The sequence below is a fragment of the Mobula birostris genome, chromosome 17 (genome assembly GCF_030028105.1).
Source record: "Mobula birostris isolate sMobBir1 chromosome 17, sMobBir1.hap1, whole genome shotgun sequence".
NCBI lineage: Eukaryota > Metazoa > Chordata > Chondrichthyes > Myliobatiformes > Myliobatidae > Mobula > Mobula birostris.
The window spans coordinates 15,995,438-16,015,402 of record NC_092386.1 but is presented as its reverse complement, the minus strand read 5'-3'; the positions used below and the strand labels follow the sequence as shown (position 1 = coordinate 16,015,402).

The 19,965-nt window shown below is 42.3% G+C and overlaps 1 pseudogene; it reads left to right on the top strand.

Moving 5' to 3' along the window:
• The first annotated feature begins 3,938 nt into the window (after positions 1–3,938).
• Positions 3,939–19,965, top strand: part of LOC140211351 (leucyl-cystinyl aminopeptidase-like) — an 87,138-nt pseudogene continuing 71,111 nt past the window's right edge.

The following is a 19,965-nucleotide window of genomic DNA, read 5'->3' as shown; positions in this document are numbered from 1 at the left end:
TGTTCCATTCTCTATTGGGACTGATTCCTTTTACCTGTAGTACCCTGGTTAAGGTTTCTAATGCTCTTCTGTGGGGTAGTTTAAATCAGCAGATTTCTGTAAAAGCAGTGTGCCATGCTGGAAAGTGTGTTTTGGCTTCGGCTAAAGATAAGGGCACATGTTATCCAACTTAGTAATGTGAGTCAGCCAATCAGGATGGTGGAATTGGGAGAAAGGTCTGGAGTGGACAAGGTGGACAGAGATGTGTGATGAACAGTAGACTGGTTCAGGTTTTTTTGGCAGAAGCTGTGGAGAGAACAGGAGGGAAAATGCCACAGAATGGCGTGGGAAGGAGAGTTCCCATCACAAGAAGTGATTTGTGCAGATGATTGGCTGCAAGGAAAAGGAACAATACTCCTGAGAGAGAGCCAGTTTGTTTGAGTTGGACTTTGAGGGAATTTCAGAATTGGGTGTGTGCTCTCACGCAGACCAGGAGTCTAGTTCGTAAGTAAAAGACAACTCCGGTATGAGAGCCAACAATCTGTGCATGTTGGACAGGTTTAACTGTAATGGACCCTTTTATTTTTTTTTTTCTTTTCTCTTTCCTATTAACTGTTAGATAAAGCTGAAATTTGTAATCATATTCTCTTTATAATTTTATGCAGTGTACGGTCAGTAATTTCTTGCCGACCGACAATTGCGTATGGGCAGTGTTTACACAGCATTTGCTCAAATGGAGGTTTCTTTAAAGGGAATTTCATGACATTCTCCTTTGGTTGAACCCCAAGTCATACTGACCCCAGATGCATGTTGTTTGTGAACGGTGGCCTTCTCACAGCTGAGTCACGTGGCTGCTAGCAGAGCGGCTAATGAGCCACGTTTGTATACGAGCCCGGTGAGGGGTCTACATACATTATATGTGTAGCCCCCCGGCCACCCTCAGGGTCACTCGGCTTGCTGTCGTCTAGGGAAACAGCCCTCGGCCCCGCCAAACTGGGTAATTCGTTTGTGTGGATGCTGTGTGATGTACCCCACCCCGCCCAAATAACAGACAATACACCAGATACGATTAAATGATTTACCGTTTATAGATATTACTGGAACTATATAATTAATAGAGAATAAAATATAAAAGGAAAATAAAAGGCGCCACACTTATCAAAGTTTGATCTCTTCGTGCACAGTTGGAGCTCGGGGCCCTTCTTCTTCACCCTGCGACCCCTCGGACCACTTCGACTGGCCGCCTGGGACCAACAATGGTGGTCGACCAGACGCTCCACACGAGTCCGTTTCTGTCTCCTCCTTGAACGCCCTCCTCAGGGTCCGACCCCATTAGCGGACTTCACAGCACCTGGTCCATTCTCTGTCTCTCTCTCCCGCCTTCTGCCCCAAAACCCTGCGCATACAATATCTTACAGCTACACCAAAAATATAACAACTAGTGCAATTGGTTCATAACATCTTCTTATCAGACGTGATTCAACAAACTGCTAGTGGGAAGGACTTTCTCAGCGTTTAACATAACAAAGAAGCACTCCTGAGTATAACATAACAAAGAAGCCATTTTAATTAGCCTACCCAATAACATAAGAGACGAAACCCCCTTACATATGCTAATGATTTGGATGATGGAATTGTCAGCATTATTGTAAGGTTTGCTGATGATATGAGGATAGATGGAGGCTCAGATAGTTTTTGCGGAAGTAGAGAGGCTGCAGGAGTACTTAGACAGATGAGGAGAATGGGCAAAGAATTGACAGATGACATGGGTATGGTCATGCACTTTGATCAAAGAAATGAAAGGTTTGACTATTTTCTAAGTGGAGAGAAAATACAAAAAACTGAGACACAAAGGGACTGTGGAGTCCTTGTGCAGGATTCCCAAAGGTTAATTTGCAGGTTGTGTCTGGTGAGGAATGTGAGCATACATTTTAAGAGGACTCGAACTTAAAAGCAAGGATGTAATGTTAAGACTTTATAAAGTACTGGTGAGGCCTCACTTGGAGTATCAGTAGCAGTTTTGAGCCCCTTGTCTTAGAAAGATATGCTGAAACTAGACTAGGTTCCAAGAAGGTTTACAAAATGATTCCAGGTTTCAACAGCTTGTCAAATGAAGAACGTTTGAGGGCTCTGGGCTTGCATTCACTAGAATTCAGAAGAATGAGGGTAACCTCATTGAAAACTATCAAATGAAGGAAGTCTGGATTGACTGGATATGGAGAGAATGTTTCCTATGGTGGGAGAGTTTAAGACCAGAGGACACGGCCTCAGAGTGGAGGGGTATCCTTTTAGAATGGAGATGAAGAGGAATTTCTTTAAGCAGAGAGTGGTGAATCTGTGGAATTCATTGCCACAGGCAGCTGATGCAGAGTTTGACAGGTTCTTGATTGGTCAGGGCATGAAGGGATACGGAGAGAAGGCAGGAGATTGGGGCTGAGAGGGAAAATGGATCAGCCATGATGAAATGGCTTGATGGGCTAAATGACCTATTTCTGTTCCTACGTTTTATGGTCTTATGGACGTTGATGCGAGAAACAACCTCGTCAGCAAAGAACCAGGAATATTATAGTAATCAGAATAGGTTCTGCAGGTGATGGAAATCTTGAACAACACACATAAAATGCTAGAGGAACTCAGCAAGTCAGGCAGCATCTTAGAGGAAAATGTTTTAGGCTGAGGTGCTTCATCCAGTCCTGATGTTGCCTGACTTGCTGAGTTCCTCCAGCATATTGTGACAACTGTATTTTGACATTTTGACAACTGTATTTTAATATAGTTGGGGTTTTATTGTCACTATATGTATTTTATTTTATATATTAAAATACATTATTCTGACAAGGGATCCATAGGCTTCAATGGACTGCCAAAGTGTCTGTGGCAGAAAAAAAGGCAAAGAACCCCTGAGATAGAATATAATATTTTCACAAGAAAAAAATTATGTTTTATCCTCAGTTGTCATTGAGTTAATACTCACTGAGGTTAAATCTAGAACCTTCCCAGTTCAGGCTGTGTTGATGCATCAGTATTTGAGCAAGGCAGTGAGGAAATGAATCGGCCTGACTCCTGATGTATCAGCTAGGGTGTTTCATTATTCCTATCTAGCCATCGACTGATCTGATACTCAAGGTATCTTTCACCTTTGAAGAGAGGGAAATTCATTGCCTTTCTTTCTGAGGTATGAAAGTTCTTTTGTGCCTTGGAACAACGCCAGAATAATAGAGTTTGAACATTATGACTCACAGTAGCATTTGAATATACAAGCCTTGGGTAAGTACAAATATTCAGAAGTTTACTCTACTTATTTATTTTTATATATCTTATTGCACTATATTGCTGCCTACAAACAACAGATTTCATGAGATATAAGACCATCAGACATAGGGACAGAATTAGGCCATTCAGCCCATTGAGTCTGCTTTGCTATTCACTCATTACTGATTTATTATCTCTCTAAACTTCATTCCTCCTCCCTTCTCCCCACAACCTTTGATGTCCTTATTAATCAAGAACCAATCAAGCTCCATTTAAAATGTACCTAATGACTTGGCCTCCTCAGCCATCTGTGATAATGAATCCCACAGATTCCCCACCCTCGGGCTAAAGGAATTCCTCCTCATCTCTGTTCTAAACAGACATCCATCTGTTCTGAGTATGTGCCCTTTGGTCCTAGTCTCACCCACTCTGAAGTATCCTCTCATGTCCATTCTATCTTGATCTTTCAATATTTGAAAGGTTTCATTGCGATTCCCTCTCTCATTCTTCTAAACTCCAACAAGTACAGACCCAGAGCCATCAAACGTTTCTCATACATTAACCCTTTCATTCCTGGGATCATTTTTGTGAACCTCCTCTGGTCCTTCTCCAATGCCAGCACAATGAATCTGATTCTGACTCTGAAACCTGCTAGAGGTGAATAGGGCAGTGCCAGGTTGTATAAAGCATGCTGAATGAGTTTGAAACCATTTTGTCTTTCAGATCAGGCTCAGTTGCTGAGAAACATGATTGAGAACACAATGTTTGAAGCAGAGCCCACGGACTTGCCCAAGTACTCACGCCTTCATATTGTGGAACCTAACGAAATTGAATATGAACCACTCAGTTCCCAGTTGCCAGTGCGTGGTTTGGATGAACACAATCTAGATGATAATGAGGCTGATGATAACTCATCTGTAATATGGCTGGACAAGTCGTTCATGAACAGGAGTTCCAACCACCGTAACAATGTGTCATGAGTGTATAACCGTCACTTGTGTTCACTGCCTGTTGGTCAAACTTTCCATGTTGGTGCATTTGTCGTTGTGATTATGCTTTCTATATCGATAGGGCTCTACTCTCTGCCTAAATGTACCTTACAAAAGAAGGCTGCCACAAATTGAACATGACTTCAACCCTCATATATCCTTTGGCAACCAATGGACGGGTTTTCCCTTGGCCAAAGATGAGATTGCCTAAAGCTGTTGTACCTGTGCACTATGATCTTACTTTGCACCCTAATCTCACCACCTTGAAATTCACAGGCTCTGTACACATAAGCCTTCTAATCATGGAAGATACCGAAAACATTACTCTTCACAGCTCAGGTCTCAAAATCACCGCGGCAACCATTACTCTGGAAGGAACCAGCCACCCTAAGAATGTCCAGGTTTTGGAATATCCAACGCATAAGCAAATTGCAATCAAGTATAACCCAATGCTGACAAAAGGAGAAAAATATGTACTGAATCTGAAATATTCAGCTGATCTATCTGATAATTTATCTGGGTTTCTTAAAGGCACTTATCAAGATAAAAACAAAACAAGGTCAGACAACTTCTATTTGCTTTTCAATTCCTAATGAGTTATATTTTGTATTTATCTTTCAATGGATTTGTAAAGGTATAAGATTCTGTGATTAAAGCCAAAGTAAATTTATTATCAAAGTACATATTTGTTGCTATGTGCTACCTTGAGATTTATTTTCTTGCAGGAAACAAAGAAATGCAATAGAATTTATGACAAACTATACATAAACAAAGACCATCATACAACCAATGTGAAAAAGAAGACAAACTGTCCCACTAAAAATAATACTGAGTACATGAGTTGTAAAGAATCCTGAACAGCGAGTCTGTAGGTTGTAGGGTCAGTTGAGAGTAGTGTGATTGAAGCTATCCACACTAGTTCAGAAGCCTGATGGCTGTAGAGTATTAATTGTTCCTGAACCTGGTATAGGTGTCACTGATTCTCACAGAAGTGCTGTTTCTTCCATTCCTAATGACACAGCTGTTTGTTTTTTTTTCAAAAAAGCCATTCAAGATTAAATACTTCCTAGTGATTACAAAGCAAGCAAAATTTGTACTACTCATGACTTGTGGGGTATCAGTTTTCCAGACACATTTTCTTCCATCGAAGCTGTTACACATACATTGTAAGTATCTGATTTGCACAGACTGGAGTAGCAGTGAGATCTGGTTGTCTTTGAGCAACGACAATAAAGTTCCATTCTATTCTGCCAAAAATCCAAAACCAGTTTATTCCATACAAGCCACTAGGCCATAAACCTTGCTTAATTTTTTTCCCTAGCGAGAAATGAACCAATTAATATAGTGCCTTCATTTTGTTCCATGATTTTTAACAGAGCAATTCCACTTCCTCCATTTAAGACCTTAAGGCAGTAAGATATCAGAGCAAATTGAGGGCATTTAGTCTCCAGAGTCTGCTCTGCTATTTCATCATGGCTGATCCATTTTCCTTCTCAGCCCAATCTCCTGCTTTCTTCCCATATATCTTCATGCCCAGACTAATCAAGAATATATCAGCCTCTGCCTAAAATATACACCATGACTTTGGGGGGTGGTTTATATGGGAGGCAGGGTTTGAGGGTCGGCCTGTACTGTACTGTGCTGTACTATTGTGACTTGGGCTCCACAGCTAAATGCGGCAATTATTTTCACAAATCCATTTCCCTCTGGCTAAAGAATTTCCTCCTCATCTCCATTCTAAAAGGATGCCTTCTGGTCTTAGACACCCCCACCACAGGAAGCATCCTCTCCACATCTACTCTCTTGTGACAGATCTTGTTACTGCATTAAGTTCATGACAGTAGTTTGACCTATTAGGTTTACTTTATTGTTTGATTTGGTGTCTTCAGTCAGATCATCTTCTGGATCATTCTTCGAGTGAGGCAGCTTCAGTTACTTTGGGTCTTCTACTTCAGGCAGCTTCAGTGTCTACTAATTAGTGCCCATAACATAACAACATGCTGTAATATTATGAACACTAATTAATAGACTCTGTCGTAGTTAATCACTCCAATTATATATCTCATTCTGGCTCGGTCAAGAGCATACAAGACCAAGAAAGTTTTACTTTCCTAAGATCATGAAAATATTGAGTTGGATTCTTTAAGATGAATAAAGGATGAATCTGTTGAAATGTATAAGATCCCAAGGGGTTTTGATAGATTGGATGTGGAGATGACTTTTCCTCTTATGAGGCAATATAGTTCTGGATGTCACTTTGAAAGAATGGGGTCACCAACTTAAGCCAAGAGACTTCCTTTGAGGATTGAGTTGCTGGAGCTCTCTTCCTCAAAGGATAGTGAAAGTAGAGACTTTGAATATTCTTAAGGCAAAGTTTGTATAAGTACCTCATGAGCAAAGGTTGAAGATTCCTGCAGGGGTATGGGAATGCAAAGCTATGATTTCAGTCAGAGCAGTCGTGATCTTTTAAATGACAGAGCAGGACTTAGTGCCTTCTTCCTGCTCAATACAAATTCCTATATCAGGGTGACCTGGACAACACAAATACCAATGTCAGGATACTGTATATTGACTACAGCTCAGCACTAATGAGTATTTATCCCAACAGTTCTGATCAATAAGCTCCGGCACCTTGGCCTCTGTTCCTCTCTCTGCATCTGGATCCTCAACTTCCTAACCAGACGACAACAATCTGTGTGGATTGAAAACAACATCTCCACCTCCCTGACAGTCAACACTGGCATTTCTCAGGGATATGTGCTTAGTCCATGACTCTACTCTCCCCACACGCATGACTGTGTTACTAGGCACAGCTTAAACGTCATCTATAAATTTGCCAATGATACAACTATTGTGGCAGAATTTCAGACAGTGAAGAGATGACATACAGGAGTGAGATATATCAGCTAGTTATACTTTATACTTTATTGTCACCAAACAATTAGTACTAGAACGTACAATCATCACAGCGATATTTGAATCTGCGCTTCACACTCCCTGATTGCAAATATTAAATATTAAAAATAGTTAAAATTAGTAAATATTAAAAATATAAATTATAAATCATAAATAGAAAATAGAAAAATGGGAAGTAAGGTAGTGCAAAAAAACCGGGAGGCAGGTCCGGATATTTGGAGGGTACGGCCCATATCCGGGTCAGGATCCGTTCAGCAGTCTTATCACAGTTGGAAATAAGCTGTTCCCAAATCTGGCCGTACGAGTCTTCAAGCTCCTGAACCTTCTCCCGGAGGGAAGAGGGACAAAAAGTGTGTTGGCTGGGTGGGTCGTGTCCTTGATTATCCTGGTAGCACTGCTCCGACAGTGTGCGGTGTAAAGTGAGTCCACGGACGGAAGATTGGTTTGTGTGACGTGCTGCGCCATGTTCACAATCTTCTGCAGCTTCTTTCGGTCTTGGACAGGACAACTTCCATACCAGGTTGTGATGCACCCTAGAAGAATGCTTTCTACAGTGTATCTATAAAAATTAGTGAGGGTTTTAGGGAACAAGCCAGATTTCTTTAGTTTTCTCAGGAAGTAAAGGTGTAAAGTAAAGAAGTAAAGTTGAGTGGTGTTGTAGCAATACCCTTGCATTCAATATCAATACGACCAAAAAACTGATGGTGGACTTCGAGAAGAGTAAGACGAGGAAGGCACACCAGTCTTCATAGAGGAATCCGAAGTGGAAAGAGTGAGCAACTTCAAATTCCTGGGTGTCGACATCTCTAAGGATCTAACCTGGACCCAACATATCAATGCAGTATATAGAAGCCAGGACAACAGCTCTGTTTCATGAGGAGTTTGAGAAGATTTGGTATGTCTCCAAAAACACTCAAAAATTTCTACAGATGAACCAGGGAGAGCACTCTAGTTGGCTACATCATGGTCTGGTATGGGGTGGGGAGAGGCTACTGCACAGGATTGAAGTCAGCTGAAATGTTGTAAGCTTAGTCAGCTCCATCATGAGCACTTGACTCTGTAGTATCCAGGACATCTTCAAGGAGTGATGTCTCAAAAAGGTGGCATCTATCAAGAAGGAACCCAATCCCCCAGGTCTTGCTTTCTTCTCTTTGCTACCATTAGGAAGGATGTACTAGGAAGCTTGAAGGCACACACTCAATGATTCAGGAGCTCCTTCTTCCCCTCTGCCATCCAATTTCTGAATGTACACTGAACACACGAACACTACTTCAGGATGTTTTTTTATTTCTATTTTTGCACTACATATCTAATTTAAATATTTCATATATATACTTGCACTAATTCATGTTTTTTTTCGCTTCGTTATTGAGTACTGCATTGTACTGCTACCGCAAATCAACAAATTTCATTACATATGCTGATGATATTAAATTCTGATTCTCCGAAACTATACATAAATTGTGTTGGATTAGACTGTACAATTGTTATTTTCTTTATAGCTTAACTTTTCTGCCCACTTGCATTGTTATAACTACCCATGTACATAAAACTTTGTAGTATGTTTCCTAGTGGTCATAGTATGTATATGTAATTGTTCAGTATGTTCCTTAGTGGTTACAGTTCTTTGTATGATTCTGGAAGCTTCTCTGGTGTCACATAATTTGAATAGGGGCTGTTTGGTTATTGAACTTTGAATGGAGTATTTCTTATGGTATAAGAAGGCCTGATCATCTTGGCCGGTCATCTTTTTCTTTAATCCTTCACTATTCTTTGCTCTTGGCTCCCAGACTTTTGTAGCTCCACATTTCTAACTCTCCTTGTTCTATTATTGTTTATTAAAATGATCATGAAGCATTACGTTTTGTGCTGCAGTGTTGACTTCTGAAATAACCTTGGATCAAAAATATCAGAATCCAACAATAGATTTCATTCCTCTGATAAATCTTCTAAAAACTTTATCGCGGATGTTCATTAAACCTGAGATCTACGGATTGATGTTTTGAGATGAAAATGGACTTGAGGTACAGGATTGTCCATAATCTTACTGAATGGTGGAGCAGCTTCAAGGGGATGGCTAACCTGTACCTGCTTTTGTTTTTAACGTTGTTATTTCTCCATTACAGGATATTGGCTGCCACTGCGTTTGAACCTTTTTTTGCACGAAGTGCCTTTCCATGCTTTGATGAACCAGCATTTAAGGCCACATTTGGGATCAGAATAATAAGGGAAGCTGACTATATCTCTTTATCCAACATGCCGAAGGTACCAGTAACAAAAGGTTTTGTTCATTTAATTAGCATACTGCAATGGAAGTATACACTCATTAGCCACTTTATTTGGTGCAGGAGTGGTACCTGGTATAGTCATTTGTTGCTCTAGCCCATCGACTTCAAGGTGCAACTTACTGTGCATTCAGAGTTCCTCTTCTGCACACCACTGTTGTAACATGTTTATTTGAGTTACTGTCACTTTCGGATCAGCTTGAACTAGCCTGGCCATTATCCTCTGATCCCTCCCATTAACCAGGCATTTTCACCCGCAGAACTGCCGCTCACCAGCTAATTTTTGTTTTTTTGCACTATTCTCAGTAAGCTCTAGACTTTTCATGTCTGTTGTGCATGAAAATCCCAGGAGATCAGCAGTTTCTGAGATACTCAAGTCACCCCCAATGACACCAACAATCACTCCATGGCCACACATTTTAATTCCACATCCCATTCCCATTCTGATATGTCTATCCACGGCTTCCTCTACTGTAAAGATGAAGCCACACTCAGGTTGGAGGAACAACACCTTATATTCTGTCTGGGTAGCCTCCAACCTGATGGCATGACAATTGACTTCTCTAACTTCCGCTAATGCCCCACCTCCCCCTCGTACTCCATCCGTTATTTATTTATATACACACATTCTTTCTCTCACTCTCCTTTTTCTCCCTCTGTCCCTCTGACTATACCCCTTGCCCATCCTCTGGGTCCCCCCCCCCTCCTTTTCCTTCTCCCTGGGCCTCCTGTCCCATGATCCTCTCATATCTCTTTTGCCAATCACCTGTCCAGCTCTTGGCTCCATCCCTCCCCCTCCTGTTTTCTCCTATCATTTTGGATCTCCCCCTCTCCCTCCCACTTTCAAATCTCTTACTAAAACTCTTCCCTCAGTTAGTCCTGACGAAGGGTCTCGACCCGAAACGTCGACTGTACCTCTTCCTAGAGATGCTGCCCGGCCTGTTGCGTTCAGCAGCAACTTTGATGTGTGTTGCTTGAATTTCCAGCATCTGCAGAATTCCTCGTGTTTACGTTTTTAAACTCCATGGTCAAAGTCACTTAGATAACATTTCTTGCCCATTCTAATGTTTGGTCTGAAAAACAACCTTTTGACTCTGTTTGCATGTTCTTTTGCTTTAAATTTCTGCCTCATGATTGGCTGATTAGATATTTGTATTAACAAGCAGGTGTACAGGTGTACCTAATAAAAAGGCTGGAGCAAAGTCTGTTAATTAGATGATAAATTGCAATTTCGGTTTTGCTGAGAATGGTTGGAAGTATGAGCTGATCACTGCATAGCAACAGAGCTTCTGGTACCTTGATAACAATTATATGTCATGTCTGAAGTAATTCAGGAAAATTAAACAATTGAGAATCAAACAGGAAGAACTGAGGTGTGTGATTTATGACAGATGAGTTCAGATTCAGAATCAGAATCAGGTTTATTTTCACTGGCATGTGTTGTGAAATGTGTTAACTTAGCAGCAGCAGTTCAATGCAATACATAATAACATTGAAAGAAAAAAAAATAAGTAAACCAATTACATAAGTATATATATAATAGTTAGATTAACAATCGTGGAAAACAAATAATAAAAAATAGTGAGGTAATGTTCATGTAGTGATTGGATGGCAGAGGGGAAGAAGCTGTTCCACAATCAATGAGTGTGTGCCTTCAGGCTTTTGTACCTACTTCTTGATGGTAACAATGAGAAGACGACATATCCTGGGTGAAGGGGTCCTTAATAATGGACGCTGCCTTTTTGAGGCACTGCTCCTTGAAGATGTCTTAAATACTACGAAGGCTGGTACCCAAGATGGCGCTGACTAATTTTACAACTTTCGCTAGCCTCTTTCGATCTTGTGCCTCCCTCCCCATACCAGACAGTGATGCAGCCTGTCAGAATGTTCTCCACAGTTAATCCTCAGATTAACTATAGAAAGAGAAACGTACAGAGTATAAAGATCAAGTAGATTGCGGAAGAAGGTATTGACAGAGGATCTAAGATTGATAAGTAATCAAAGGGATAGTTTATAAATTTATCAGGAAGTTGAATTGCTGAACATTCACCTGAGATGAAAAGTATTGGAAACAGTGGCATTAGAACTAGTGTGTCGGCAGGGGCGACCAAGGTAGTGTTAGTATTTCTTATGTACAAATGTAGGAAATTTCTATTTATCCATGGTAAATGTTGAAGTTATTTAATGATGCAGATATATCAAAGTGTCCATTTTTGCTGCTATTGCTAAGTAATGTTGATATTGATGTGGGGCTAAAAGTCTGTGTGTGCATGCGGAACCTGACACCAGGTCATCCAATAATGATACCATGATTTCCTAGAATCACCTAGGCAGCTGGATGACCTTTTAAACAAAAACAGCTCTCCTTTTAAACAAGCGTCTTTGACCTGCGAGAAACCTCGTCACTGTGCTCTGCTCCCGCCACTAATTGAGCCGCCGTTAAGGAGTAAAGATAGGAAGGTCTTCCTGAAATGTGCTCATCAGGACTTCCTTGACCGGTATGTTTACTGGCCAGTGAAGTGGAAAGCATTGTTGCTTCTGGATAGGAGGAGTGAGAGGGACCAAATGAGCTGGGCTCACACTCAGACTTACCAGGTAGTTAGTAGTGATCAGAACATGGGAACTGATGCCAACTGTGTAGCACAGTAGCAAAAGCACATTGTATGTTTCATTGTGGTGAAATGGTAATTGGCAAAAACCATCAAAAGGCTATATAATAAAGTTTGACTTTGTAAAGGAGACCCAGCACAGATTTGTTAAAGGGAAGTCATGTTCAAATAACCTGTTTTCAATTTTAGGGAATGTTGATGAAGAATTTGGAGCAGATATTGCCATGTAGATCTTTGGAAGGAAGCTGCTAAAATCCATGGGAAGGGATTGTTAACACAGTACCATAGCGATTAGTGTGATGCTATTACAGTACCCAGCATTCCCAAGCTTGGAGTTCAAATCCGGACCCACTCTGTAAGGAGTCTCTGTAGGTTCCCCGTGTGGAATACATGGGTTTTCCCAGAGTGCTCCGATTTCCTCCCACAATCCAAGGACGTTCTGAGTCGGTGAATAGCTGATTATAGGTGATTAGGTTTGGGTTAATCGAGATTGTGGGTTGCTGGGGCATCACAGTTGGAAGGGCTGCAAGGGCTGACTCTGAGCTCTATCGTTAAATAAATAAACAAATAAATAATGGAGACTCATGGAATTCAAAAGAATTTAGCAGTGATACTCCCCAGGAATGATTTGCAACACAGAATGCCCGTTTTAAGTTATGGCCAAAGCCAGAAGGACAGTATAAGGAAAAAGCTTGTTGACACAGATTTTCTCTGGTCTGAAAGTTGCTGCCTGTAGAGCTGGTGAAAAGAGAATTGATCTGGTGTTTCAGAGAGGAATTGGGTAAGCTTGAGAGATACAGTACAGATACAAACTCTCTGACCCAACGAGTCCATGTTAACCACAATGTCTAACCAGCTAATTCCAATCTCCTGCATCACCAATATCCCTCCACGCCCTGTTCCTCCACATACTCTGCTGGTCAGACTGCATCTACAGAGATAGAAACAGATGAAATTTCAAAGAGTCAATCATTCAAAGAGTCATTGACCTTTAATCTTATCTGCTCCTCTCTCCACAGGAGCTGCCTGACTTAGACCAAAAGGCAGAGTTAGGCCATTCAGTCCATCAAGTCTTATCTGCCATTTCATCATGGCTGATTTATTATCCCTCTCAATCCGACTTTCTTGCCTCCTTTCCATAACTAATCAAGAACCTATCAACCTCTGCTTTAAATATAGTCAATGAGTAGGGCTCCACAGCTGTCTGTGGCAATGAATTCCACAGATCCACCACACTCTGACCTATTCTAAAGGGATGTTCTTGTACTCTGAGGCTGCGCCGTCTGGTCCTAGACTCCCCCACTATTGGAAATATTCTCTTTACATCTACACTATCTCGGCCTTTCAGTATTCATAATTCATAGTACTGCTTGCAACTTTTGGAATTAGTTCAGATACCCAGCTTTTTTGTTTTGCTCTTTAGTGCATGTAATATCAAGACACTTTAGACAAAGCCGAATGAGTGGGTAATAAGATCCTAAATCAGAATCTCAGTTTGGGTATCTGCCTTTCCACACTTATCAGCTTGTTCTTCTGCAGATATTGTATTTACTCAGGCTGGTATTAAAATAGAAAATGCTGCGGATTCTCAGAATTCATACAGGAGAGAGGGAGAGGAAAATATTAATGTTTCTCATGTATAAAAAAATGTGACTGCGTTAGTTGTTTTATCAGGTAGTTGACCTTCTCTCCAGTCTAAATTTCAGGTACTTGTAGAACATTGAACACAACAGCACAGTACGTACCTTTTGCCCAAGATTTTGTGTCGAACTCATAACCTACTCTAAGATCAATCTAATCTTTTTCTCTTGCATATCATTCTATTTTTCTATTATCCCTGTGCCTAAGAGTTTCTCATAGAGATCATCTACACTGATGGATAGGTCTTTCAGTAAGAAGGGAAAAAGCCTCATTAGTATATGCAACTGTGGGTTAACTTGGGTAGTTTGCAATCAATCCCATCAAAGCAATTAGAAATATTTCCACTAACATCACTCAATTAAATAGTAAGGGAACTTTCTCATTCACTTGTCATGAGCCACGAGGTCTAACCTGGCATAAGCTCAGTAACAGAACTCCCAGCATGAGAGCAGTGTGCTGCAGGAGACTCGACACTGATGCTCCACGCAGTGAGAAGTTGTCCTGCATTCTTCTCTGTGTAATAGCTCTGTCATGGGCTTGCTTCCGGTTTATGGAGAAATATGCGCAAACATATAAAACACGAATAGCCTCAATCAGGTCTGAACCTCAAGTTCAATTTTAATTGTCATTCACCCACACACATAAAAAGCAGAATGAAACAGCTTTCTTGTGGGGCTAAGGAGTATATCACAGTACATACAATTACACACAGCATATACAGTCACAAAATGTCACATTACCACACGACCGTGAGTGGCATGGCTGGAATATTGATGGTGCACGGAACGTTGTCCTCGAGCCACTTTTCTGCAAGAACAAGTATGCAGCAGTTCCTGTGGGTAGGGGGATGAGTGCCAGAAGGAGGTGACCTGCAGATAAGGAGGTAAGGTGAGAGTGGGAAGCAGAAATGGGGAATGGTGAAGGAGAGGAGAGTGGGGCATTTACTGAAGGTTAAAGAAATTGATGTTTATGTAATCAGGTTGGAGGCTGCCCAGACAGAATATAAGGTGTTGCTTCTCCAACCTGAGTGTGCCAGTAGAGGAAGCCATGGACTGGCCGATCGTAATGGGAAGTAGAACTCAAATGAATGGCCAAGGGGAGAACCCCCTTCTTCTGGCAAGTGGAGCGTAGGTGCTTGGAGAAGCGGTCTCCCTATCTACATTGGCTCTGGATACAGCAGATGACCCCAACAGACTTGCAGGTGAAGTGTCACCTCGGCTGGAAGGTCTGTTTGGGGACCTCAATGGTAGTGAGAGAGAGGAGGTGTAGGGGCAGTTGTGGCACTAGTTCCACATGTAAGGGTAAGTACCAGGAGGGAAATCAGTGGGGAGGGACAAATGGACAAGGGAGTCATGTATGGAGTGATCCCTGTGGAAAGTGGGGCGGGGGAGGAGATTGCTTCGTGGTGGGATCCCATTGGAGATGGCGGAATGATGGAGAATTATGTGCTGGATGGGGAGGCTAGGAGTGTGGAAGGTGAGGATGAGAGGAACCCTGTCCCTGGTGTGGCAGGAGGAGAATGGGGTGAGGGCAGATATGCTCGAATTGGAAGAGATACAGGTGAGGGTAGGGTTGAAGGTGGAGGAAGGGAAGCCCCTTTCTTTGAAGAAGGAGGACATCCCAGTTGTTCTGGAATGAAAAGACTCATCCTGAAAGCAGATGAAGTGGAGATGGAGAAACTGAGAGAAGGGGATGGCATTTTTACAAGTGACGGATTAGGAACAAGTATAGTCCAGATAGCTCTGAGAGTCATTGGGTTTATAAAAGATAGCAGTAGATAGACTGTCTCCAGAGATGGAGACAGAGAGATCAAGAAAAGATAGAGAAATGCCACAGTTGTCATTGACTTCATTAAAACCTGTGTGGATGAGTGTATGCGTATGAAAACTTACTGTACCTACCCAAACCAAAAGCCATGGATGAACCTAGAGGTTCATAGTCTGGTGAGGGCTAGATCTGTGGAATTTAAGTCTGGTGACCCAGGTCTGTGTAAGAAAACCAGCTGGACTTGCGGAGGTCCACTTCAAGAGCCAAGAAACAATTTTGAGAGTGGTTGAAGGCGACATTGGATGCACGTCAACTTCGGCAGGGTTAGCAGGCCATAACTTCCGAGAAAGCAGAACCCAACGTTGTGAATGGCAGCAATGCCTCACTACCAGGTGACCTCAATGCCTTTTATGGTTGCTTTGTAAGGAACAATAAAACTACAGCTATGAGGGACCCCGCAGCATCTGGTGACCCTGTGATCTCTGTCTCAGGCCGATGTCAGGCTGTCTTTCAAGAGGTTGAACCTTTGCAATGGAGTACCTGGGAAGAGTTTGAAAACTTGTGCGAACCATCTGGCAGGGGTATTCGAAGATGTTTTCATTCTCTCATTGCTGTGGTTGGAAGCTCACACTTGCTTCAACAGGGTAAATACTATACCAGCACCCAGAGCAGCGTTTACCCCCACCTACAGCACTCACACCTATAGTGATAAAATGTTCTGAGAGGTTGGTCATGGCTAGAATCACCACCCGTCTCAGGAAGGACCTGGACCCACTGCAATTTCCCACCATACTATAGGTCAACAGCAGACACTATATCAATGGCTCTCCACACGGCCTTAGATCACCTGGACAATGCAAATACCCATGTCAGCATGCTGTTTATTGACTATAGCTCAGCTTTTAACACTATCATTCCTACAGTCCTGATCAGAAAGCTGCAGAACCTAGGCTTCTGTGTCTCCGAATGTTGAAAGGACTAGATAAGGTGGATGTGGAGAGGATGTTTCCTCCGCTGGGGTTATCCAGAACCAGAGGGCACAACCTAAAAATCAAGGGGCAACCTTTTCGAACAGAAGTAAGGAGGAATTGTTTTAGACGAAGAGTGGTGAATCTGTGGAATACTGTGCCGCAGACTGCGGTGGAGGCCAGGTCCATGTGTACATTCAAAGAGGAAGTTAATAGATTCCTGATTGGTTGGGGCATCAAGGAATATGGTGAGAGGGCAGGTTTCTGGGGTTGAATGAGATCTGGGATCAGCCATGCTGGACTGACATAGCAGACTTGATGGGCTGAATGGCCTAACTCTGCCTCTGTCTTATGGTCCTATGGTCCCTTTGCAACTGGATCCTCGACTTCCTGACTGGAAGACCCCAATCTGTGTGGTTTGGGAATAACATTGCCACTTCGTTGACAATGAACACTGGCACATCCCATTCCCATTCTGACATGTCTATCCACGGCCTCCTCTACTGTAAAGATGAAGCCACACTCAGGTTGGAAGAACAACACCTTATATTCTGTCTGGGTAGCCTCCAACCTGATGGCATGAACATCGACTTCTCTAACTTCCGCTAATGCCCCACCTCCCCCTCGTACCCCATCCGTTATTTATTTATATACACACATTCTTTCTCTCTCTCTCTCCTTTTTCTCCCTCTGTCCCTCTGACTATACCCCTTGCCCATCCTCTGGGTCCCCCCCCCCTTCTTTCTCCCCGGACCTCCTGTCCCATGATCCTCTCATATCCCCTTTGCCAATCACCTGTCCAGCTCTTGGCTCCATCCCTCCCTCTCCTGTCTTCTTCTATCATTTTGGATCTCCCCCTCCACCTCCCACTTTCAAATCTCTTACTAACTCTTCCTTCAGTTAGTCCTGACGAAGGGTCTGGGCCTGAAACGTCGACTGTACCTCTTCCTAGAGATGCTGCCTGGCCTGCTGCGTTCACCAGCAACTTTGAAGTGTGTTGCTTGAATTTCCAGCATCTGCAGAATTCCTGTTGTTTGCATCACAGGGGTGTGTGTTTAGCCCACTGCATCCCTCTCTACACCCAAAACTGAGAGACAAGGCACAGATCAAATGGCATTTATAAATTTGCTGAGATACAAGCATTGTTGGCAGAATTTCAGATGGTGACAAAAGGGTGTACAGGAACGAGATATTCCAGTTAGTTGAGTGGTGTTACAGCAACAACATTGTACTCACCGTCAGCAAGACCAAAGAGCTGATTGTGGACTTCAGGAACGGTAAGACGAGGAAACACAAAGCAATCCTCACAGGGGGATTAGAAGTGGAATGAGAGAGCAATTTCCAAGTTCCTCCGTGTCAATATCTCTGAGGACCTAACATGGACGCAACATATTGATGCAGCTAAAAAGAAGGCAAGACAGCAGTTTTATTTCATTCAGAGTTTGAGGAAATTTGGTTTGTCAACTAGAACACTCAAAAGCTTCTACAGACATACTGTAGCGAACATTCTGATTGGCTGCATCACCGTACAGTAAGGAGAGAGGGATAGGGTCTACTGCACAAGATCGGAGTAATTTGCAGAATTTTGTAAGATTAGTCAGCAATATTATGGGTACTAGCCTCCATAGTACCCAAGACATCTCTTTAAGGAGTTGTGACTTAGGAAAGCGGTGTCCATCGTTAAGGACCACTCCCCCCAGGTCATGCCCTCTTCTTATTGCTACTGCTAGAAAGGAGGTACAGGCACACACTCAGTGATATAGGAACAGCTCCTTCCCCTCTGCCATTCAATTCCGAAACAGACATTGAACCCTTGGACAAACAACAGGAATTCTGCAGATGTTGGAAATTCAAGCAATATACATCAAAGTTGCTGGTGAACGCTGCAGGCCAGGCAGCATCTCTGGGAAGAGGTACAGTCGACGTTTCAGGCCGAGACCCTTCTTGGCCTGAAGCGTCGACTGTACCTCTTCCCAGAGATGCTGCCTGGCCTGCTGCGTTCACCATTGAACCCTCGGACACTGCCTCACTACTTTGTTTATTTCTGTTTTTTTTGCTCTACTTATTTGAACAACTATTTAATAGACATATATATATATTAAACATATATTTGAACAACTATTTAATAGATATATATATATAAAGTACTGCATATATATATATATATATATATATATATACAGTACTTAATGTATTTTAGTTGTCTTTCTCTATATTAATTTAATATTTATTTCATTGTACTGTTGCTGTAAAGTTAACAAATTTCATGACATATGCTGGTGATATTAAACCTAATTCTGATTGTGAAATAGTCCAAAATAAATCTGAGAGCAGGGTGGAAGTTGGAGGCAAAGTTTTTGAAATCAACGAGGTACAAGAAGCAGCACCAGTGCAGTTACTGATGTACTATAGCAGGAGTTCGTGAGCAATGCCAGTGTACGCTTGGAACATGGTCTGTTCCATGTAGCCGATGAAAAGATAGGCTTAGCTGGGACTCAAGCGAGCCTCCCCTTTCAAATACTGCTAACAAAACTGAGAGCCTGTGGTGAATAAGTTATCTGTGGGAAGCAAATCTTCATTACGTGTCATACAGAAACACACTGTGGATTATTTATCACCCGTTGTGAAATGTAGGTTACAGACTCAGTCATAGAGAAGAACAGCACAGAAACAAGTCCTTTGGCCCATCTAGTCCATGCCAAAACCATTTAAAGTGCCTACTCCCATCTACCTGCACCGGGACTACAGCTCTCCATACCCCTACTAGCCATATGCCTATCAACGTATTCCACAGAGAGGACGTATAGAGACTCCTGACAAAACTGCACTGGAATTAAACCCCTAACGCCGGAATGCCCTGAGCAGTGATCACGTCATGCTAACGGCGCTATGCTGTCTGTGGCCTGTTTGCTTGTTTGTGCATGAAACTTGGCCAAATATAATTGTTGATATAATATATAGAATATGATCCTATAACTGTTCGTCATATTGTGAACAGTTATATACATTTATATACATTTGCATTCCCATTCACATGTAAGTCAATGGCCATGGCCTCCTCTTGTGCCATGATGAGGCCAACCTCAGGGCAGAGGAGCAACACACCTGATGCCATGAATATCAATTTCTGTTTCTGGTTAAAACATTTTTTCTCCCCTTCCCCTGTTCTTGAATTTCCCACTCATGCCTCTTAAAGTACCTCTTCTCACCTGCCCATCACTTCCAACTGGTACCCCTCCTCCTTCCCCTTTTCCTATGGTCCAGTCTCCTTTCCTATCAGATTCCCCCTTTTCCAGCCCTTTATCTTTCCCACTTCCCTGGCTTCACCGATCACCTTCAAGCTATTCTCCTTCCTTTCCCCCCATGTTTTTATTCTGGCATCTGCACTGTTTGTTTGCAGTCCTGAAGAAGAGTCTTGGCCTAAAACTTCCACTGTTTGTTCATTTCTATAGATGCTGCATGGCCAGCTGAGTTCCTCCCACATTTTGTGTGTGTACTAGTACATTGCATTTGCATAAATTGCTTAGATTCCACACACCCCTTGAAACACTGGCAAAAA